The 23912-nt window shown below is 39.2% G+C and overlaps 1 protein-coding gene and 1 long non-coding RNA gene across 2 annotated transcripts in view; both read right to left on the reverse strand.

Annotated features, from left to right (window-relative positions):
* The window catches only part of MRPS28 (mitochondrial ribosomal protein S28), a 352996-nt gene that overhangs the window by 55721 nt on the left and 273363 nt on the right, over nucleotides 1-23912 (reverse strand). The window lies entirely within an intron of this gene.
* Nucleotides 2018-8600, reverse strand: LOC306646860. Its single transcript, XR_013759985.1, has 3 exons — nucleotides 8386-8600; nucleotides 7376-7589; nucleotides 2018-2428 (listed from the first exon to the last, which is right to left on the reverse strand). It is a non-coding gene; the product is annotated as an uncharacterized lncRNA (long non-coding RNA).

Here is a 23912-nt window from a genome sequence, read left to right on the forward strand (position 1 = left end):
CCTGCTAGACCTCTCCAGGCACCTCGGGCCCCCAACTCCCACCAGGCTCAGCACTCTGAGGGTGAGCATCAGTGGCCTCTAAATTGTGCTTCTACTTGACTGTCTTGTTCTCGGTGAAGAACAAGGGTCTGTGCAGCCCTGCATCAAAGCCCTGGACCTCTACTTTTGACATAGATATGACCTCATCCCACTTTGTTCTCATCTCCTTGTGCCTTTATAACATCATCAATGAAAGGACATGTAATAATCACACCAACCTTGTGTCCTGGTTGTGAAGACAAGAGTTTCTAAAGCATTTAGAATAGTACCTGGCACAAATAAGAGCACAATTAATGTGAGCTTCAAAATCCAAGTCTTCATTCCAACTTGAAAGTGTTGGAGACGGGGGTGTAGACAGAGAATACTGAGAGAGAGGAATTGTTTCTTGAACAACAAAAAAATTCACTCCCATATGTTTAATAGGCAAACCAACAGCCAGTTTCATTTGGTCACTGCTTGTGTGGCCCTCACATAGCAGAGCCTTGCTCCATACTGGGTCATCCCTAATCAAACATGGGAACCTTTTCTAGCTTAATCCACTTACTGGGCCAGCCTCCCAAGCTTGGCATCAAGGCCCTCTATGAGCAGCATTTCCTTTTAATTTCCTGCATTCCTGCCAAATGAAGCAGCAGACATCTCTCTTGAAGACCCACCACTACCTCCCCAGAGGAAGCACAAACATTTCCCACACCTACTGTGCTCTCTGCCACTTCTGGACCTAGTTCCTGCTGTTGGTTCTCCCTGCCATTCCCTTCCTGCCCCACACACAGCTTGGTCACATCCTGCCCATCTTTTAAGGTTTAGCACAAGATTGCTTTCTGGTGAAAACTTCTTTATCTCTCTAGTTAAAAATAAAGGTTCTCTTTAAATTCTTCTATCATTTCTCTTATATTCCTCATTGACTCATAGTCATGTGTATGTCTTCTTTTTCCTAGTATACTGTAAAATACTTGAAAACATCCATTTTTCTATTTCCTGGTGTACACATTATAGTAAAATGCATTTAGCCTGGATTAGATTAATTAAAAGAATAGAGAAAAAGATTTTTTTTTTCTTTTAAACCTTTTTATGTGTAACACAGAATCTAGCTAACTGTTAGACTCTCCTAAATTCCCAGGAAAGTAGTGAGAGGTGAGGCATGGAGGTGGAAGTAAAGAAGCCAGTAGAAGGTAGGAAGAAAGGAAAGAAAGCATAGCACATTGAAGACCTGGGCCACATTTGAGTGATTCCAGAATCAGGAGACATTTTCAGGAACTTCAAGAACAACAGAACTGTGCATAGAAACATGATTTCTGGCATACGAAAGCAAGGGCACTTGAAACAGAAAACCAGGAAGATTTTATCCCACCAGTCTCAGATCATGAATGCAAGTGATAGAAAGTAGAAGTACCTTTATAAGATAACATTTTAATTTTTAAAATTTTTTTTAGTTGTAGGTGAACACAATACCTTTGCTTTTATGTGGTGCTGAGGCTCGAACCCAGGGTCTCACATATGCTAGGCAAGTGTTCTACCACTGAGCCACAACCCCAGCCCATAAGATACCATTTTAAAGAGAATATTATGGGCACTCTTACAACAATCTTCTAGTCTCTATAAAATTAGTATTTGGAGAAATTATGTATTGAAACATAAAAGTAACAATATGAAAAAAATTGAACAGCAACTGCAAAATATATTAAGTAAACTGTCAATAAAATAACATCCATCTCCAAAAATGAAAAAGTGCACCAGCAACTCCATCACAAAGTTATGAGTATGGATTTCTCTTCTCTATTATACTGATTTCTATCTTTTTTTTTCCCTAGAATTACCTTTGTAATAATAACTAATGTCATTATTAAGTTTTAAAGTGTTTTATAATATAAAATAAAATGACATGAAATACTATTTTGTCCATTAGAATGCAGAATAGACATTTTAACCATAAACAATACACAGAACATTTTTAAGCACCGTATTAGGGTTCTCCAAGAAACAGAACCAATGGGATAGAGAGAGAGACTGATGTAAGAGATTTTTTATGATAATTTTCTCACATGATTATGGAGACTGAGAAGTCCTGTGATCTGCCATAAGTAAGCTAGAGAACCAAGAAAATGGGTGATGTGATTCCGTTAGAGTCCCAAGACCTAAGAAACAGGGGATTCAATAGTGTAACTCCTAGGATGATGCTTTCAGCCTGAAAACTGGGCAGTGGCTGGTGTAATTCATGGCATCCAAAGGATCGAAACCCATTATCTCTGATGTCCAGCTCAAGAAGAAAGAGAATTGTCCCTTCTTCCACCTTCTTGCTCTGCTCAGGCTCGCAATGGATTGTATGATGCTGGACCACACTGTTGGGGGCACTTCTCTTTACTCCATCTACTGGCTCAAATGCTAATCCTTTCTGGAAAAACTCATGATATGAAAGTATATCTTGTATAATTCTTTTTTGTAAATATTTACAAATCTGTTTACATAGATATGCACAGCAAAAGTACAGGAGAGAAAAATCACACAGTTGTTAACTCATTGTGATGAGATTGTAGATCTTTTTATAACATTCTGAGCTTTCTATATTCATTATGATAAAAACAATTTTTATAATCACAAAAGTGTATTTTTATATGAAAGTTACATTCTTTAGAAGTCTGATTTGTACTCAACTTTCTGTATTATACCTATTGAATCAAAAATAGCTTTGTTTAGGGCTGAGGTTGTGACTCAATGATGCAGCACTTTCCTGGCATGTGTGAGGCACTGGGTTCAATCCTCAGCACAACATAAAAGTAAATAAATAAAATAAAAGTATCATGTCCATCTACAATTTTATATTTTTTTAAAAAATAGTGTTGTTTAAAGGGAGTGTTTTTCAGATTTTTAGTTTAATCTCTAGCACATATAAGCAAATCTTAAGACATTTCAAATGAGCACTATTAATGAAAATACTATAACATAATAAATTTAAGTGACAGGAAAGCCCCCAAATTAAAACATAATCATTATTAGAAATAAAATTACAAGTTGTTTTATTTGCAGCAAAACTCTGTGTATCTTGGATCCAACGTACTGGAAAACTAAGATAAACGTAATTACTCCATGCTGTACAATTGAAGGGTAATTACTGTTCATAATGATGACTCTAAGGCATTGCAAGACCCCCAAATGCCTTCTAAGCCACCAAAGAAAGATTGCATTACATTTAAAACAGCTTCATTGTCAAGACTGTTTTACTATGCTGAATTCTCGGAAATTGACTAACCTACAGTTGGCAGGTATAGTTAGTTTCAGTAAGTTAAAATTGTCTGTTACTCAGAATGGCCTATTCCCCAATGCTTTAAAAAAAAAAAATGGAATGTACTATATAGTCATCAAAATTTGTTAGTAAATGGGAGCTATGAAATGCCTCTGGGCTTCGTCACTCCAAGCATAACCTTATGACTCCAAGTGTCCCATTATGACTTGGGGGCCATGAGTCAAAAAAACAGAAAATTTACCAATGGACTGGTAGAAAAATAAAGAAATCTTTCCAGCAACTCAAGACTACAGTAGTCCCCCATATCTGCAAGATATGTTTCAAGATTCCAGTGGATGCCTGAAACCATAAATAGTACCAAACTCTGGATATACTCTGTTTTTCTAATACATACTTACCCATCATGATAAAGCTTTATTAATAAATTAGGCCCAGTAAGAGATTAATAATGTAGATAATAAATCAGAACAACTTACTATGATAAAAGTTTATGAAAATGGTATTTTTCTTTCAAAATACTTATTGTACTATAAATCTTAGCAACCTTAGCATATGGTTTATTTTCCTTAAGTTGAGAACTTTCACCTGTTCACCTCAAGGAAGCTGTTTACAAGGTCTCTTTGGTATATCTGAATTGCCAGCATCACTACTAGTATGCTTTGGGGCCATTATTAAGGGACTTGAACAGAAGCACTATGATACCAAGACTGTTGGTCTGGTAACTGAGACAGTCACTAAATGACTAACAGGCAAGTGGTCTATACAACATGGATACTCTGGACAAAGGATGATTTACATCCCAGGTTGGACAGAGTGGCAGTGTGAGATTTCATCATGTTACTCAGAAGAGCAGAAACTTTAAAACTTATGAATTGTTTATTTCTGGAAATTTCCACTTACTATTTTCAGACCTCCATTGGATAACTGAAACTGCAGAAAGCAAAACTGTGGATAAGGGACACTCTGAACCTGGAAACAGCCCTGTCCAAAGATATGCAATGTTGAGTCCCACTGGTGAAGAATGTGACACTTGAGCACAACTGCTGAAAAGAGGGTAGGAGCAAGCAGAATGTTGTCAAGTGCCAAGTGCAGCACAAGTCCTGCTGCAGGAACTGCAGGATGCTCTCTGCAGTGAACAATGCCCACAGGAACTATTCTTCAGTGCTGCCTGGTGGAAACACGGTACACTTCCATCCTAAGAAACAGAAAACAGGCCTGCAGGGACTGCAAGTTTAGGGTCAACACTGTGAGCAGGGATCCCCATGTCGTTGTGCTTCCTGGTGCTTGGGACAAGATGGGAAGGAAAGAGTCATGCTGACCAACACACAAAGAAGCTGCAGGCAGGCAAGCATTTACCTCTGTCAGGAATCCCAGATCCACAGGGAAAGTGGTGGACAGTCAAGCACCCCTGCTGGCTTGTAGATTTTTAGATCTACCCATGGACAGCCCATGGTTGGGTTGTTAGAGCTATTTAAATTTAAATGAATTAAAATAACATAACTTTAAAGTGTAGTTCCTCAGTCACTCTGAGCACATTTCAAGTGTGCAGTAACCACGTATGGCTGACCAGTGGCTACCATATCAGACAGTTCATTAATAGAACATTTCCAACAGGGCAGAGAGTGCAACTGAACTTATATTGAAGCCAACTGATACATACTGGAGTGAGATGGCAGAGTCTCACGAATAAGATACAAGAACTCAAAAGAACTTTTGTGCTTGCACCTGGCTGTTTTGAAGCCCCCCTGGGGCTCAAGGTGTACCAATTTATCCTCTTCTTGCTGGGAGAGCCTCAGCAAGGAAGTCTGAGAAGCATTGCATTATTGGGTCAGCGCCAGAAGCACAACATTGGGCATCCCCTATATACTGCTTGTCAGCTTCATGAGCCAGAGCAGAAGCAAGAGTATCTGCTCAGGCTGCTTCTGCTTCTATGCAGCTCCTGGCCCACAGGTAATAATTAGGACAGAGAATCAGACAAGTAAGTTTGAAATTTTTTATACCCTAGGTGTTCAAGACCCAGCCATGCTGACCTCTCCTATCCTTTGGCTGAGCCAAACTAATGGGTAGAAAATCACAGGCCAGCTTACCCAGATCCCCCCTTAAAGACAGGTCAGTTCTGCTCATAAAAGGGCAAATGTTTGTGACTCAAATGGCTCTTTCCAGAGTAATTTTAGCCTTTATTAGTCATCGTGTGCTCTAGAATACACGGGTGTCTCCAAGGACCTCCTGCTTCCTGCGGCCGATGCTTTAACCTCCACCTCACCTTGGTGAGGCTCCTGCAGCTTAAGAAGAACATTTTCCCGCCCAACAATTGACTGTATCTTAAGCACAATAAGTTGATCTTTGAAATAAAAAAAATGAGGCTGAAAGTCAAACCTTGTAAAATAATTCAGACATTTTATAATGTTGTTCTGATTACATACAATTCCCACAAGAAGGGAAGTACCTTTAAAATAAGGACTATTCAATACTAGTACAGGATTTCCTCTTGTTGTTGATAATTTCCTCCTAACAGAAGACACGACGCAGTCCAAACCAAATTCAAAGGAGGTGTCCAGAGACAACGCGGCATCTACATTCTACAAGGAACATTGTTCAATCTAATTGATGTTTTCCTTGCAAAGCAATAGAGCGAGTGGAGCTATTTTTATCCACAACAGAATAGGTTCCCCCTAAAATTATGATCCCCCACCCCCACTTAGTTTTATATATAGTCAGAATCACAGATTGTACTTTTACAAAGTCAACGTTTCCATGAAATAAGTTATAAACAATAGGTAAATTGAAATGCCAAACTATGTTTTTGCTCCGTAGGCAAAACTTTACCAGCCATGGAGTTTTGAATTGTGGAAATTCCAGGTCAACTATTGCATTTTCAATGTATTCTATTTTGTCAGCAGAGATGGTGCATAGGAAAGAGTCCTCAATCTCCACGAACTTAAACTACCTTGCTCTCTGCTGGAATGATGATACATACATCTACTAATCCATTGGAATTACCTTAAGCGACTGATATCCTCTGGTTATGTGTGGTCAAGTTCTCTAAGCAGATGATAAACCTTGACGGTTGTATATACAACAGCAGCACAACTTGGCAGAACATTTTTCTAATTTCCTCCCTTCAGTCAGAGGCACAATTCAATCTTCACAATTCCTCCTGACTTTCTAGAAATAAACTAAGGTTATCCCTTTGTCCAATTACTTAAACATACCCCATGAAGAAGGCACTTCCTTCTTTAAATTGAATTAGGTAAAAGTTACGAATCTGCAAAACAAAACTTCTTGAAAGAGGGGAAAATGTAATGAAATCATATTAGCAAATGTCTAGAGCTCCATCATTACCACGGACTTTTTAGAAGTTTAATGTGAGAACTTCTTCAAGTAAAAGGAACACCAGTCCTCATAGTCCAGAGCTCAGCTGTAGACACTCAATAAATGCTTTTGAATAAATAAAGGAAGACTTAATAAGAAATCAAATTAATTTTTACAGTAATATTATATGTTTTCCAGGTTACTTCAGCAGTCTTGTTGCTCGAATAAATTCACAAGAGCAAACACAGTTTCTTTAGCTTCATTTGCTGCCACTACCATGTACATAAAAATTAAAAGGTAGCTCAAGATTTAGACAGACTGGGTTAGAAGTTCAGCCCCACACTTATCAGCGTAGGGTGTCAGTCCTGAGCAAGTTACCTAGCCCTCTGGAGTCTTGGTTTCCTTGTCTGTAGAGCAACTACAATAATAGAACCTATACTATGTGCAGTGAAGGTTAAAGGGTTGAAGGGGTCCATAAAGAAGAATGTTAACTCTGGTGCCTGGCCATGGGAATCCTATGCTGTTATGAACTCTTACATTATTGCATATTACATCGTCAACCAGCACTGTCACCTGTTGCTGTTATTGTCTGGTTATAATGGTCATTCTCAAGCCCCATTCCTCCTGGTTAGTCTCTGTGAGTAGCCCAGGGACAGTTCACTTGCTTTTTTGGCCTCAAGATGACATTTTTGCTTCTCTCCTGCTTAACTGCTGGTACCAAAATTACCTATGTCTCCTGAAAGCTGCTGAGACCACAAGTATGGTGTCCTCCCAGCATCCTCTGACCTGTGCTCCAAAGACTTCCTTCTCAGAGGTTGGGACTGTTCCATCATCCACCCAACTTTGAAGGTGACCTGTGGAGAAAACACCCTTCATCCAAATCAGACTAGACTATGGGCAAGCCTGTGGCTCTCAATGTCATACAGTCCTGATGAAATGCTTTTTTAATTTTCTGGGCTCTCTTTGTTCCAGGTCCTGGCATGGATCCTTGGAAACTGAGCTGGAAGAAAATACAAATGACAGACACCATATTGTAATCAAAACAACCTCTGTCTTTTGAGGCTGGTTATCTTTGCTTCTCTCAGTCCTTCTTTCCCTGGGTACTTTCTGGAAGTTACCTGAGTCCTTTCCGTAAATCAGCTACTGTCCCCTTGGGCCAGGCCAACCTGGGTACTGTTTCTGAGGTCTCTTAACCTCACCCGATGCTGTAGCAGAAGTGAAGGGCAATTCTTCAAGCCTGTAATTATTTAGTCAATGTATCATTAAAACACTGAGGTAAAATACCAAAGAACTGTCCCAGACCCCTGCATGGGCTCTGGAGGGTTTTACCAAATGGAAAATCCAGTCCTTCAACATACATTTTTAAAGGGGGCTCCTGATTCAAAGTCACCAGGGTTCCCCACTTCACACCTCAGTCTCCTCCTTCCCCGACTTTTCGCCCCAGAGTAGCTTTGTCAGGTGGGACCTTCAGCCTTAGCTCCACACTGACCATGTGTCAAAATAATACTTGCATCCAAAGAACTAAAAATACTTCTTGTTTCAGTTAGAAAGAAATTTTCCAGAAATTTTGATAAAACCCATTCAGGATAGATCCATATTTTATACATCTGGAAGTTTATACAATTTGGGGGACTACTTAATGGACAGGAAAAAATAATTTATCTTTACAAGTTTTAAAAAATGCAAGACCAGGTGGACCCATTTTTAGGGTCGTCCCAGACTTCAAAGGGACCCATGCATATGGGGTCCCTGCAGCCCCACCACACATGAGCCCTGACTTTACCTGTATCTCTTACCATCACATGGCCAGAATGCTCTCCACACTTGCTAAAACTGCAGCACAAACACCCCCGTTCTTCAGTTGATTGCTTCAAAGTTGAAGATAGCCGGACAAGTGGAGGGAAATGCCCCATGTAAGCATGATTGACTCTGATGGCAAAATGAGAGGCTGACCACAAACCCCTCTAAAGAGAAAATGCCGTGTCTTTTTAACTTGGCCCAATATTCTTAATTGTCTGGTAGTCTGGGGCTTTTCTTTTTGTCTGTTAGTTTTTAATTTAGTTTCTTTACAGTTACATATGACGAGAAACAATCTTTTTTATCTTCTGGCATTGAGCATCCTTGGAGGACTCCCCACCCCAGAGGGGAGGAGTTGAGCATTGTTTTGTTTTGTTTTGTTCCTAAACTCTACAAATAATAGAAGAAATGATATTGTTTGCATTGGGTGCACCTGCTTCCCTAAGCCAGGGTGAGGTGTTTTGTTTCCCTCTCCACCCCCACTCTCCTTTTATCTTGGCTGTGCATACTTTGTTGTTTGGTGGGAATTTAAGTGGCTCCTGATTTCTTAGGGAACTTCCTATCCCAGGGAATTCAGAGATTCTCCCCAGAGGCCCCCAGAGACTGTATTGTTTTATTGCCCCCACCCTCGGTCCACACAAATCACATAAACACGCACCCAAACACTCAAGATGTTTTTAAAGCAGCAGAAGAAAAGTAATCCTGCAAAGGTTTCCTGTGTATATGTGCATTCATGAGTGTGCGTGTATTTGAACGCTCTTACACCCATGAGTGCATGTTACACAGAAGTGGAAGTCTGAACACTTTTACACCCATGAGTGCATGTTACACAGAAGTGGAAGTCTGTTTGCTTTGCAATGTGCATTCTCTTCGGTCTTGAATACAACAAAAGTAAATGCAGTAATTTCTTCTCTTGCTCTAAGTTACAAGAGAGCCCCAGGTGATCAACTCCTGGAATCTCCCTCTTTTTTCTCCCATGTACATCTTTCTCCAGGGTGAAGTGCCAGACCTGGTGTGGGTTCACTGGACGGAGCCCACACAAAGTTCATCCTAGAGACTGTGCTGGGTGCACAAAGGTGACCAACCCGTCTGTTTCCACTTTGTGAATCTCTGGGTAGCCAGAATCATGCCCTGTCTCATCTTGGTGCCCCAGGTCCTGGCAAAGGACTTCACTCCTGTCATAGGACATGTCAGAAAATATTTGTAGAATGAATGTCCAGAGAAGTGACTTTGAGCAAGTCCTTTCACAGCTCTGGCTCTGGTTTACTTCCTGATAAATTAAACAGTTCATTTCTTGAATTGTTTTTAACAACACTCTGATTCTCTTTGTTCAAAATGGATTTGGATTTACTTCTTTGTGTCGGTCAGGATTCAATTCATGAAACAGAAACCAAATTAAATACTACCTTAAATAAAATGAACTTCCTTTTCATGTAAAGGAAGTCCAAAGATAGGCCATTCAGGATTCAAAGTTGTCATCAGGGACTCAGGCATGCCATCTTTCTACATTGCTATCCTCAATCCAATATCTTATGGTTATAGCCACCCTATCTTCCCTTTTTCTGGATCAGCAGGAAGAGAAAGTGAGGAGAGGGAAGAGGGCCCCCTTTGCAGACAAGTCAAATCAAATGCTGTCTTATAAGTATCACTTGACCTTGTGCTGATGTCTCATTGGCCAGAAGTTAGTCACTGGTCCAAACCTACCTGCAGGGAGCCATATGTGTCCTTTTAGCTAGGCAGGATGATGCCCTGAACAAAAACCAGGATCTTGTTACTAAGGTAGGAAAGAAGAACGGTTCTTGGTGTCAAGTAGCAATCCTGCAACACTCCAGGTCCATCACTGGCCAGGTTCACAATTCCAGGCAGTTATTCCACCACCTTTCCCTCCTTTGTGATCTTAAATAAAATTTTCTTAAATCCTCATGACATTTTTAACTTCTCCTTGGGAAAAATGAGAGAGGGAGAAATAAAAAGGTATTTTTTCAAGTGCTAACTTTATACTTAAATGCATTTTGTTCAAAGAGCTGCCCTTTATTTTACAATTAGATCATTTTCTCTCTTTTTCATGTGAAATGTGCTTTTTTCATGCAAAATGATGCTCATGATAGACAACAGTCTATTTTTTATTAAAGTTCTTACTTTGAAAAAATATTGTGAACTTTTGTAATTACCTAATTTATTTTTTAATAAGTTCTTTAAATTCAAAAGTCTAGGAATATCACTTTGGATCACTTTCTTAGTTTGCTGCCCCATTTCCATCCTCTACAGAAAGAGGGTTGGTGGGTAGATTATAAAAACATTAGGCAGGGGTGTCTGTACCTGTCAATAATAGCAGAGGAATCAAGGACACAGGTATGGCTCATCCAGGAGGAAAATGAACCTTCCTAGCCCTTGATGTCAAGGAACAACTTAGAAGTGATGTCCTCAACGTGCCAGAAACGAAGGCCTAGTTCCTGAACTCTGCCTGTCCAAGTTCAAACACTTCCTCCAGAAGGAACCAGCAAAGTGATCTTGAACAAGTTCCTTAACCTCTTGACGGTTATTTTTAAAATCTGTAAAATGTGGATAATAAAATCTTTCTTTAAAAAGTAGAGGATTAAATTTGAAAATATATGTAAAGAGTTAAGTTTGGTGACTGACACAGATTGTAGTCAATATGTATCACTTATTACAGAATTTGATTCAACTGAGAATAACCAAAAGCCAAAATTTTTGATGGCTTAAGCACATAAATATTTCTTTTTTTATCATACAATAGAATTCCAGAGGCCATTGATCCATAGTATGACTGAAAACCAGATAACCCAGACATCAGAAATCCAGATCTTTCTTTCTACTCTACCATCCTTAGCTCATCTCTTTATGATGAACACAGTTCTAGAGCCCCAGACAACACATCCACATGCAAGAAGCAAAATGGTGCAAGAAAGCATATTTCAGTGTTACTTCCAAGAACCCTGCAGCACTTGTCACTGCAGCTTATTGAGCAAAAGTTAGCCCCATGATCATACCTAAAAGGTAGAGGCTTTGAAAATGGAGTACACTGAGGTCCTGTAGAAATTGAAATTCCAGATTCCATTACTAACGAAGGAGATACAAGTGGCATAGTAAGCATGCAGGGACCTTTGCCACAGAAAAAAGTTGTGGTTGATTGTTGTTGTTCATCAAAGCTAGGACTCTGTGAAGGGTGTTGTTGGAGCCAGAGATTCTTAAAGTCACCAATGTAAGAGGTGATGATCAAGATCACATGAGCAGTGAGTCCTAGAAATCTGCTGTACTGCCCAGGGCCTACAGTCAACAACAGTGTCCTGTGTACTTGAAATTTTACTGAAAGAGTATATTTCACATTGTAGCATGTTCTTATCACAAAAAAACAAAACAGAGGACAAGAGGAAACTTTTGAACATACTAGCTACCTTAGATTAGGGTAATGATTTCACAGGTATATATTATTTACAAACTCAACAAGTGATATACATTAAATATAAGGAATAGACTAGTGATGTAGCTCAGTGGTAGAGCACTTGGCTAGCATGTGAAAGGCCCTGGATTCAATCCCCTGGACAAAAGGAAAACAATAGATCTCCAGGTTTCATACTATTACCCCCACCCATCCTCCAGCCTGATTCTAATTCAGTAGAGCTAAGATCAGTTCAAATAACATGTATTTTTAATTTTTTAGTATTTTATTGAGCACAAGTGACTCAGTGCAGCAGATTCATGAACTAGAGTGATTTATGATGTAGATTAATTTTCTGCTTGCTGCTCTCTTCCCTAGATGGGCTTGGAGGACAGCCTCTCTGCTTCAGTTGAGGTACAATTACATTACCAACACTGATGTGTGGGAAGGAACAGGCCAGTGATCACAGAAGGCTCTAAAGTCTGTTTTACCTGCTCAAAATTCACTTGGGCATCTAATTTTTAAACAGTTTAGAAAGAATATACATATTATGGTATAAATACAAAGTATCCCCCACAAGCTCATGTGTAAGACAGTGAAAGAATGTTCAGAGGTAAACTGATTAAATTAGAAGACCTGTAACCTAATCCATTACTTATCAATTCATTGATATAGATTAACTGGTTGGTAACTGTAGGCATGTAGGGTGTGACTGGAGGAAGTTCGTCAGTAGGGGAGTGCTTTTGGGTTTTACATTTTGTCCCTGGTGAGTGGAGCTCTCTCTCTCTCTGCTTCCTGGTTGCAATGTCCTGAGCTGCTTTCCGCTGTCACAGTCTTCCACCATGATGTTCTGTCTCACCTCTGGCCCAGAGCTATGGAACCATAGACTGAACCTCTGAAACAGTGAGCTAAAATAAACCTTTCCCCCTGAAGTTGTTCTTTTCCCATCTTTTGGTAACAAAAATGCAAAGCTGACTAAAACAGTACGTATGCATCATATTATTTAATTCTAAAATAAATATATATTAAATAGTTCAGTGTCTAAAACAAAAATATGACACATTTATAAATATATTTATATAATATAATAATATAACATAATACATATTATATATCTATATTAAAATGTGTTATATAATACATTATAATTATAATATATTATAAATATATATTTATATAATATTTAGAATATAAATGTATAAAGGGAAAAAATTATAGACTTTACAAGTTTTGCTCAATCATCAAATACCAATGGCCAGCCAATCAAAAGTAAGTGCTATGTCTGACAACTTCATAAGAAGTCATTTGCTTCTCAAGAGGTGTCAGATGGAAAGCACAAATGTGCACTATTCCTGGGCCCATGGTGGAGTTCTGAGTCCTCTGAATGGCCATCGCACATTCTTGGGAGTTCCAACTTCTTACATCTTATTCATTTCCTCATCTACAAATTGCCAAGGAGGTGGCTCTACCATCTTATTCATAAGTTGATCGATCCTTGTATACTGTCCCCCAACCTGATCCACTGGCATCCCACAGGTCCTGTGAAGCAGTGTTCCAGGGCTACCTCCCTGTTCCCAATCTTGGTGCAGACCTTCCTGTTCCTCACACTGTATGCTCTCCTGTTCCTGGTACCCCTGGCTTCTGTCTTCACTTTTATTTTCTCACTTCTAACTTCCCCTTGCCCTTTATACCCAAATAAGTTTGCCCAGTTATCATAGTGGCTGTTTCTTGATTATTATTTATCTCTAATCCATCTATGCTACCTTCCTGATTTAAACCAACTCTGTCTTCCCTGATCTCTGTACTGCTATGTTAAGTGCATTGCATTTGCCTAGTCTTACCCGACCCCATAAGCAAGAGTGCAGTGTTTTCCATAGTGCCAGAACAGGAAAGGAGGCCATCAATATGTGTGAAAAATATCCCCCAAAGCACCATTGTTACATTCATTTTTTTAATGTACATGTTTCTCATTAGTGCTCATTTTATTCCACTTTCTATTGTTATAAAAGAACGCCTGAGACTTGGTAATATATAAATAAAATTTTTTTTTTGGTTCACAGTTCTGGAGACTGGAAAGTCTAATATTGGACAGGCACCTTTGGTGAGATCCTCGTGGCACTTGACCTCTTGGAGGAAAGGTGAAAGAGCAAGCCTGTGCATGTAAAGAGAGAGCATGGGGTGAGCTTACCTTGGTAACAACCCACTCTCTCAATAACTCCAGCGGACACAGCATTCATGGCTCATGAGAGGGGAGACCTCCTGACCTAAACAACTTCCCCTGGGCCCTACCTTTCAGCAGGACACACTGGGAACTAGGGCTTCAACACAGGAAACTTTTGATGGCCACATTTGAACCATGGCAGTGCTTTATACAGAGTACTGTCCTCATGACAACAATAAGCACAGGAAGGAAAGGAGGAAATGCAAGAGAGAAGAAAGGAGAAATGGAAGGAGAGACAGAGGAAGGTGAGTAATTAGAAGTAAGGAAAGTAAGTGGAAGGAAGAAAAAGTAGAAAATATTTACCAGTAAATAGATATCATTGACTCTGGAGATCCTCAAACAGGAAGCCCTAAGAATACCATCAGCTTTGCAGTCCAGATATAATGAACAGCATAAGAGGCTGGATGGCCAAGCCACATGCTCCAGCCAGCCAAGAGACCAACAGAATGACGTATCTTGGAGTGTTACAGGAGCACAGAACGAAGTGAAGTCGCTGGGCTGGAGGAAAGGGAAGGGAGGGAGTCTTCTGGGCTGGACTGTAAAGACCCAAAGACCTTTAATTAAGCATTTGACTAATCCTCCACGTCTCCTTCCTCACAGTTCACTACTTGACCTGCTCTCATTCAAACAACTCTCCAGTGAGTGCTCAGAACACCCAGTAGTCTTCACAGATGTGTTTCCTTCAAGGCAATGGACTACCCGCTCCCCAGAGGAAGGCTAGAAACCACAAGGCTGGAGATGGGTAAGAGGAGCAGGTCCAAGACCAGATTTCATTGTCTTTAGAAGGGAGTCCAAGTCCAAATCCACAGAAAAATGAAAATGAGGTAACTCAAAGGGATTAATGAAAATCAGTGCTGACAATGAGGACCAGAGTGCATCTCTCTCCCACTCTCTTTACCTATTGGAGGAGGTCTACTGATGCTAATAATATTAGCTACCTGGGTGCAAAGGTAGAGGCTACATCCTGCTCAGTTGTACTCATGGTCATCTTCAAAAGCAACCTGATTCTTGGCCACTGACTTTCTTCTCATTGCCTGTAACTTACCACTCCCCCTTCTTTCAATTTCCTAAAGCAGCAATTAACAAACATGGCTGCACATGTTTCAATTCACCTGGGAATTTTTTTAAATGCTGATGCCACCCACCTCTGGATCTTTTGATTTAATCATTCTAGGGTGTGAGCTGGCCCTCAGGATTGTCTAATTTTTTTCAAATGTTTCTAATATGCAGCTCAGTTTTGCTCCACTGTCCTAAAGCAACATTAATAGGAAGTTATTATGTAATCAGAGTTTTGATGAAATTTTGGGAATTATGAAGGCATAATTCCAGAAGTTTAAAAAAAAAACTACAAAATCAACTTTAAATATTTGTGTCCTTATAAAAATTCCTTGGTCTTTCCTCACCATTGGGAAATTCTTTCTGACTAGAGAAAGATTAACAGCACCAACAACTTAATTTCATCCTATAGGACCCTCTCCTCCCCTCAAGACAATTTTCTTTCCTCTCTACTACCCATCTCTGACACTCCTGACATATAAAACTCTGTGGTAATGGAAATGGTGCCCAAAAAACTGTAGGAGCAAGTAAATATGAGATATGGAATGACCAACTGGGGAACTGGGAATCAGGCTGCATGCTCCAAAAGACATCCCACCTGTGTAGTTTAATAGCCCAGATAAAATATCAGTGGGGATCATTCTGGATACTCTGGCCAGCTAGGTCTTCTTAGGACTACCACAAGGATTCCAGGATCTCCGGATAGCTGGCAGCCTTTACTTCCACCAGATAAGAGAGCTTGGACAGGAGAACACAGGAAAGCTTCCTCACCCCAAAATTCCAAAATAAGCTGCTGCCATTCTTTGATCTTTGCAGATGCTCCAGTACTTCCTTCTCCCCCATTTTTCTGTCCTTCACTTTTTCCCTTCACACCAGCCCACCCCACTACAAAAGATAAGTTTTGGTGGACCCAGGAGAAAACAAGGGATAGGTGGATAGAGAAGGGGAGATGGTTGCTATACTTTGTTACAAAGAGTTCATCTAAACCACTAAGTCCAACTCTTCCCATCTTTCATAGCCAAACACACCCACTTCCATGTTTTACACACCAAAAGAGACCCTCTCCCTCTGTGTAGAATTCAGTGTTCCTTAGGGGCCATCCAGGTCAAACTGCACAGAGCTTATTAAACTAGTATTATTTTTTCTTTTCTTATACCTCTGTTACATCCCAGGCATCTGAGGAGAAAGTTTTGTTAGTAACCTATTTCTCAGAAGATCAAGGCTCAAAAAGCTTAAGGAACTTGTTAAACATTTCAGCAGCTAATCTGGAAAAATTTACATCTGTGACAAATTTAATTTCATGTACTTTCTATAATGAAAGGGTTTCTGGCATAAGGTCATCTAGATCAGTGTTATTAAAGATTTTTGGATTTCTTGTTTCATAGGACCATCTTGAAAAACTATCTTGACTACATTTTTAGATTAACATCTACTGAAGAGACACAGAAAAATATTTTGGCAGAAGTCTGTATCCATTCATGATAAAAAAAAAAAAAAAACTCTTCACAAAATATTATAAAAAGAACTTATCTTACCACCATAAAGACCATATAAGAAAAGTCCACAGCAAACATCACTAACAGTGGTGAGAAACTGAGACTTTTTCCCCTAAGATTCCATGTAAGGAAAGCATGCCCACTTCTATTCAACACCTACTGGATTCTCAGCCAGAGGAATTAGACAAGAAAAAGAAATAAAAGGCATCCAAATCAGAAAGGGAGAAGTAAAATTATCTCTTCAGATGACATTGTCATATACACAGAAAACTCTAAAAACTTAAGAAAAATGTTAGAAGTAATAAAAAAATCTAGTAAGGTTGTAGGGTACCAAATCAACATACAAACATAAGTAGCATTTTTATACAATAATAACAAACTATCTGAAAAGGAAATTAAGAAAATAATCCCATTTACAATAGCAACAAAAAAATGTTTAGAAATGAACTTATGGAGATGAAAGACGTATATGCTGAAGTAATAATATATTGAAGAAGGAAATCAAAGACAGATAAATGGAAAGATATCCTGTGTTCAAGGACTTAAAGAATTCATATTGTTATAATGTCCATATTACTCAAATTGATTTACAGATTCATTGCAATCCTGTTAAGGTTTGGATTTTAAATGTCACCCACAGATCATGGCCTAAAAACTTGGTCCCCAACTGATGGTGCTGGTGGGCGGTGGTAGAAACATTAGGAGGCAGGGCTCAGTTGGAAGAAGTAGGTAGGAGAGTACCTTTGAAAGCTTTATTTTGACCCCAACCCCTCTCCCCTCCTGCTTACTGGCCACTATAAGGTTGCAGCTCTGCTCTACTACACACTCCACACCATGATTTTCTACCTCACCACAAGCCCACAGCAATGGGGCAAGTGACTATGGATTGAAACCTCTGAAACCATGAGTCAAAAAAAAAAATCTTCCTTTAAATTGATTTTCTCAGGTATGTTGTCACAGCAATGGGAAGCTCACTAATACAAGTTCCTCTTATGCCCCTAATTAATTAAAAAAATTAATTCTGAAAGTTGTAGGGATCTATTAGATAGGAGGAATAAGTTTAAAAGATTCATTATACAATATAGTGACTATAGCTAATAGTAATGTATTATATTCTTAAAAATTGCTAAGAGGGTAGATTTTAAGGCTCTTTTAAAAAAAAAAAAAGTAAGTGTGGTAGCTATAATGGTTAATTTGAATTGTCAACTTGATTGGATTAAGAGATGCTGGTGATTAAGAGGCCTCTGGGTGTGTCAGTGAGGGCATGTCTAGAAATGATTGGAACATGGGATAGGAACTGAAGTGGAGCCCCTCCCTAAGTGTGGGCAGCACCACCCGATAGGATGGAATAAAAGCTGGAAGAACAGGAAGTAGATGCAAATGCAAGCTCTGCTCTTCTTGAATGGGTTCTTAATTGCTTCTTCAATCCTTCAGTCATCTGAGGATATCGCACTCTTGCTTTTTCACACTTCCAAAACAGACTCTGCCAGTGATTCTCCAGGTAGTTTCCAGAAGCCATGGTCTCGGGTGAGGATGGCACTGTTGATCTTTCTTGTTCTGGGGCTTCTGTGTCTTGGGACTGCGCAGCTACTGGTTCTTCCAGCTCTCCAGTTGCAGACGGCCATTGTGGACTATCCAGCTTCAGTTTGTGTAAGCCAATCTAATAAATTCCCTTTTTATAATCATACTTCCTGTTGATTCTGTTGAACCCTGACTAATACAGTAGGTAATACATATATTAAAAAGTTGAATTTAGCCACTCCACAATGTACACATATTTTAAAATGACATATTGTACATAATAAATATATGCAATTTAGTAAATTTTAAAATTAAAGTAAAAAATCTAAACTATTATTAATATATGTATATACATATACACTATATATAATATATAATATGTATATATATAAATAAATATATATATATGGAATAACAAAAGACCCCAAATAGCCAAAACAATCTCAACCAAAAAGAACAAAGCTAGAGATACCACATATCCTGATTTCAAAATATATTACAAGACTACAGTAATTGGGACAATATGGCACTTGTACAAACACAGACATATATACATCAATGAAACAAAAATAGAGCCCAGAAGTAAATCCACGCATCCGTGATCAACTGATCTTTGATAAAGTTGCCAAGTACACACAACAGAGAAAGGACAGTCTCTTCAATAAGTGGATATGAGAAAACTGGATATTCATGTGCCAGAGAATGGACTTGGATCATTACCTCACCTCATCTACAAAAATCAACTCAAAGTGGGTTAAAGACTTAACGATAAGACCTGAAACCATTATAACTACCAAAAGAAAACATAAGGGAAAAGCTTCTTGACATTGAGTTGGGTGGTGACTTTTTTCTTAATGATACCAAATGCACAGGAAGAAAATCACTAATAGACAAGTGGGATGGCATCAAATAAAACAGCTTCTGCACAGCAAAAGAAATTCCAGAGTGAAAATCTTTAATAGGAGAAAATATTAGTGAAATACATATTTGATAAGGGATTAATACCCAAAATATATAAGGAATTCACATACCTCAATGGCTGAAAAACAAATAATCCAATTTGAAAATTATATTAAAACACAATGCAAGATCACCTCATGCCTATTAGAATAGCTATTATCAAAAAGACAAAAGATATGGGGCTGGCGTTATAATCCCAGTAGAGCACTTGCCTAGCATGTGTGAGGCACTGGGTTCAAGTCTCAGCCCCACTTATAAATAAAATAAACGTCCAATGACAAGTAAAAATTTTTTTTAAAAAAGACAAAACATAACAAGTACAGGTGAGGTTATGGAGAAAAGGGAACATTTGTACACTGTCAAAGGTAAATTGGTGCAACCAATAAGGAAAATAGTATAGTAGTTCCTCAAAAAATAAAAATGGGCCAGGAAAGGTGGTGTACACCTGTAATCCCAGCAACTCAGGAGGCTGAGGCAGGAGAATGTCAAGTTCAAAGCCAACGTCAGCAATTTAGCAAGGCCGTAGGCAACTTAACAAGACCCTGTCTCAAATAAAATATAAAGAGAGTTAGGGATGTGGCTCAGTGGTTAAGCACCCTTGGGTTCAATCCCTAGCACAAAAAAAAAAAAAAAAAAAAATGAAAAATAGAGCTACCATATTATCCAGCAATTCCACTTTTGTTAGTCAGTTTTGCATTGCTGTGACCAAAATACCTGACAAGAAAAACTTAGGGGAGGAAAAGTTTGTTTTGACTCACAGTTTCAGAGGTTCACTCCATGGTCCACCAACTCCATTGCTCTAAGTCCAAGCTGAGGCAGAGCATCATGGTGGAAGGGCATGGCAGAGGAGCACTCCACTGCTCATGGCAGCCAGGAAGCAGAGAAGTCGCAAAAGGAATGGGTTACAGCAAAGGTGACGTTTCCAGGGCACAATGCTACTGACCCACCTCCTCCACCCATATCCCACCTTCCTACGTTAGCACCCACTGTTACCACCTAGTTAGCACATTCAAACTAGGATGAACTGATTAGGTCACAGCTCTCATAATCCGATGATTTTACCTCTGAATATTCCTGCATTAACATAGGAGCTTTTGGGGAACACCTTATATCCAAACCATAACATCACTCCTGTGCATATATGCAAAATAAATGAAATCAATATGTTGCAGAGGTATCTGCACTTCTGTGTTTATGGCAATATTATTCACATTAGCTAAGATATGGGAACAACCCTAATGTCCATCAACAGATGAATGAAATTAAGAAAGTTTGACATCTATTTCTATCTATAAATTATTATTATATATTAATATGATAAAATAACTATATGATATATATATATATATATCAGTCTTTAAAAAGTAGAAAATTCTGCCATCCCTGAAACCAAGATTTAGAATTATCCACTTTTGTCTTGTGTCCTGTAGGTTTTCTTGTCTAAGATATGAGATGGGTGAAGGGTATGATTTCCTTTTGTCATAAAGGGAAAAGGTTCCTGTGATCACAGAGGCGAGAGGGTTGAGCTTGCCCATCAAGAATTGCATACATGTGGTAGTTTAGCATCTGCAGATTGATTCCTTTAAAATATCTGTACCTGCTGGGTGCAGTGGCACACACATGTAATCCCAGCAACTCAGGAGGCTGAAGCAGCAGAATTGCAAGTCAGAGGTCAGCCTCAGCAACTTAATGAGGCCCTAATGGGACCCTGTCTGGGGATGTAGCTCAGTGGTAAAGTGCTCCTGAATTCATTTCCCAGTACCAAAATAATCACAATCATAAATATCTGTGTCCATGGGTCCATCACTCGTGGAAAGTCTTAGACCCTCTAGTAAAGCCCTTTGATAATGTCCAGGATGTGCCAACCTCTGCTTCATTGCCTCTGTCCCAAAGAGTTCATTTTCTACCCACAGAATATGTTCTATTTTGGAGCTACTGTGATAACTAGAAAGTTTCACAGGTGACGTTTTATCAAGTTAAAATCAACCAACTGATGAATTGTGTTTGGATGATTAAAAAAAAAAAAAGCATGGAGTTTAGATCTGCCATTAAATTCTAGCTTTAACAGTAAAATATTTGAAATTTTTGAACGAGTGTCTTTATCTTGCAAAATTTTTCCTTACCTGTAAAAGGAGATAATGTTGATCTTTAAATAATATGTGAAACTCACCCAGTCCAATGGTTGACATATTGCAAGCACTAAATAAAGAATTGTTGTCATTTGACCAGTTTCTGAGTCTTTTAACTGTCCCATCATCCAACTCACTTTTCTATCACTGTTGTAGGAGACGGTAAAATGCTTAGAGTAAACTCCCTGCTGCAGTACAGATATGTTACTGCAGTAGCCCCTGATGGCCCAACAAAGTAATACTTTTCAAAAGGAATGAGGATTGTAAGACATGACTTATTCTTTGTGAACTCTTATTATTTGCTGTGTTTTTCCATCACTTCTCTAAGTGCTTCATATAATTAAGTTAATAATCTGTCTTAAAACTTGATTCTATAGAGGGTTTGCGTGTATAGCTCAGTGGTAGAATACTTGCATTGTAGGAGCACTGGGTTCAATCTCCAGCAACACAAAAGAAAAGAAAAACCTTTACCCCAGACAGGTGTTCGCTGGCTTACAATGGAGTTATATCCCAATAAGCCCATGGTAAGCTTTAAATATTGTATGTATTTAATATACGTAGCCTATGGAACATCATAACTTAGCAGCACAGTCCACCATAGAGTATTGATTGTTTACCTTCATGATGGAATGACTGACTGGGAGCTGAGGCATCAGGAAAGAGCACCATACCACATATCACTCACCCAGGGGAAGAAAAAAAAAAAAGATTTCCATTAAAAATTTGAAGTACAGGGGCTGGGGCAATAGCTCAGTCGGTAGAGTGCTTGCCTTGTAAGCACAAGGCCCTGGGTTCGATCCCCAGCATTCAAAAAAAAAATTTTTTTTTTTGAAGTACAGTTACTACTGAATGTCTTATCACTTTCACATTATTTTAAAGTCAACAAATTATAAGTCAGGATCATCTTAACAGTATTAACATTAAACTCACTGGTTTGTAGTATAGAAAAATCCATCTTCTCTTTAAAAGATCAACCTCCAGGATCTCTTCTGTTTTTCCATTCCTTCAAATCACCAGCACAGGGCTGGCAACCCCTTATATAAGCTCTTCCATTGGCTAGACTCCACCCACAACCATCCCAAAACATTGAACTAAAATGAGGCAAAGAAAAATGCTCAGACATTCTGGCTAGAGAGAAGATAGAGGTGAAGAAGAAGGAAGAAACCTGTCTTCAGGGAAAAGACAGTCTTTAATGGGGGATATAAAAGAAGGGGACAACGTCCCTACATCCCCAGTAGGCACACACAGAAAGGAAGCAGACTTGAAGAATGATGTTTTGGTAGGTTTCTTAAAAGCAGAATTTAATAACAGTAAAGGGAAAATACTGAAGTGAAACATAAAATGACCTTCCCTGGTAGTTTTTAAAATGCAAGATTGGAGGTGGGGGCTGGAGAGGCAGAGGCATATCACTTTGCATCTCTTTTGCTCTTCTTCTTAGGAGTAACAAAGGGGTAGACTGGACTCATTTATTCATTCATTCACTGGTTTGTTCTGTCTTGACACCTCACAGGAATCTCTCCTGAAGGTGCTCTCGACATGGTCCTTGTATTCACTTTGCCATGGAGGAAGATGGCTTGTCAGTCTGGTGGCCTCAAATGAAAGAGCAAGTGTGTAGCTGGCTGTCTTGTGACTCAGCACACTGAAGTACTAAAGGCGCCATCTGATTTCAGGAAGTAAGAAGTCTTAGCAAAAAGCAAGCTCTATGATGGACTGTGCTGCTAAGTTATGATGTTCCATAGGCTACGTATATTAAATACATACAATATTTAAATCTTACCATGGGCTTATTGGGATATAACTCCATTGTAAGCCAGCGAACACCTGTCTGGGGTAAAGGTTTTTCTTTTCTTTTGTGTTGCTGGAGATTGAACCCAGTGCTCCTACAATGCAAGTATTCTACCACTGAGCTATACACGCAAACCCTCTATAGAATTGTAGAAGTGAATGAACCGAGCAAAACAGACAGTAAGCAGATAATCAATGAGGTGTGCTTTCTCTTGCGTGATTCTAAGTACTGTGGGGAAAAACAAAACAGTGGAGGGATGTAGGGAGTGGAGAGGTGAGAGTAGATGATTGTTACAAGTTGAACTGTAAGGAAGGACCCCATGGAGAAGGTAAGCTTTGAACAGCCCCAGTTTGCAGATTAAACCCATGTCTTAGTCTGTTTTCTGTGGCTATAACAAAATATCACAGACTAGCTAGAAATGTATCTGGCTCACAGCCTTGAAGACTGGGAAGTCCAAGAACATGGCTGTAGCATCTGATGAGGGCTTTTGTGCCTCCTCGTAACATGGCAAAAGGACATGAACACTCACAAGAGAGAAAGTTAGAGGAACTTGTCCTTTTTATCAGAAACCTACTTGTGCAATAATTAACCACTCTTGCAATAATGACACTAATTCATTCAAAAAGGTAGAGCCCTTGTGACCTACCAGTTCTTCTAGGTTCTGCCTCTTGGTACCATCGCATTGGCAATTAAATTTCAACATGAGTTTTGGAAAGGACAAGTCATAGCAAGATGGATTGTCAGAAAGCTGGAGGAAGAGCATTCTAGGGAACAGTCCATGCCAAGGCCTGAAGGTGAGAGTACACTGGGAAATGGGTACATTCCAGAAATAGGAAAGAACCAATGGACTGGAGCAGTGAAGGAAGGGTGAGTAGAAGAAATGAGGTCAAAGGGGTCAAAGGGGAAACTCAAATGTGTCATTTTTTAATTTTATGGTTCCATTCTGTATGTACAGAA

The sequence above is a fragment of the Sciurus vulgaris genome (genome assembly GCF_902686455.1).
Source record: "Sciurus vulgaris genome assembly, chromosome: 1".
Classification (NCBI taxonomy): Eukaryota; Metazoa; Chordata; class Mammalia; order Rodentia; family Sciuridae; genus Sciurus; species Sciurus vulgaris.